Genomic DNA, 1,240 nt, shown 5'->3' with positions numbered 1-1,240 from the left:
GAAGGAAAGAAAGAAAGAAAGAAAGAAAGAAAGAAAGAAAGAAAGAAAGAAAGAGAGAGAGAAAGAAAGAAAGGTCATCTTAAGAGAATTGTTCTTTTATGAGTATGAAGTGTCTTTCCTCATCTCTTTTGATTAATTTGGTTGAAAGTCTATTCTATTAGATATTAGAATGTCTACTCCAGCTTGCTTCTTAGGTCCATTTGCTTGGAAAATCTTTTTCCAGCCCTTTACTCTCAGGTAATGTTTATCTTTGTGGCTGATGTGTGTTTCTTGTTTGCAGCAGAAGGACGAGTCCTGTTTATGCATCCATTCATTAGTCTGTGCCTTTTTATTGGAGAGTTGAGTCTATTGATGTTGAGAGATATTAATGACCGGTGGCTTTTTGTTCCTTTTCTTTTGATGTTGGCTATGATAGTACATTTGTGTGTTTGTCTAATTTTTATTTTGCTATAGTAACATCACTTATATCCTGTGTTTTCTGGGTGTAGTTAACCTCCTCGGGTTAACTTCCTTCTATTATCTCTGTAGAGCTGGATTTGTGGATAGATATTTTTTAAGATTGGTTTTACAAGAAATATCTTGTTTTCTTCATCTATTGTGATTGAAACTTTTGTTGGGTATAATTGTCTGGCCTGGCATCTGTGGTCTTTTAGGGATTGCATGACATCAACTCAGGCCCTTCTGGTTTTTATGGTCTCCGCTGAGAAGTCAGGTGTGGTTCTCATAGGTTTGTCATTATGTGTTACTTGGCCTTTTTTCCTTGCAGCTTTTAACGTTTTTTTTTTTTTTTCTGTGTTCTATACATTTATTCTTTTAATTATTATGTGGCAAGAGAATTTTCTTTTCTGATCTAATCTATTTGATGTTCTATAGGCCTCTTGTATGCTAATAAGTATCTCTTTCTTAAGATTGGGGTAATTTTTTCTATGATTTTGTTGAAATTATTTTCTGGGCCTTGATCCAGGAATCTTCTTTTTCTTTTATTCTTATGATTCCTAGGTTTTGCCTTTTCATGGTGTCCTTTATACCTTGTATGTTTTGTGTCAGAATTTTTTTGGACTTAACATTTTCTTTGAAGGATGCATCAATTTCTTCCATTGTGTCTTCTATACCTGAAATTCTTCCTTCCATCTCTTGTATTCTGTTGGTAATGGTTACCTGTGTAGTTCCTGTTTTCTTTACTAAGTTCTCCTTCTCCAGTATTTCTTCAGTTTGTGCTTTCTTTATTATATCTATTTCC

The sequence above is a fragment of the Psammomys obesus genome, unplaced genomic scaffold, assembly GCF_907164565.1.
Source record: "Psammomys obesus unplaced genomic scaffold, mPsaObe1.curated_primary_1811, whole genome shotgun sequence".
Lineage (NCBI taxonomy): Eukaryota > Metazoa > Chordata > Mammalia > Rodentia > Muridae > Psammomys > Psammomys obesus.
Note: the sequence above shows the minus strand (reverse complement) of the source record.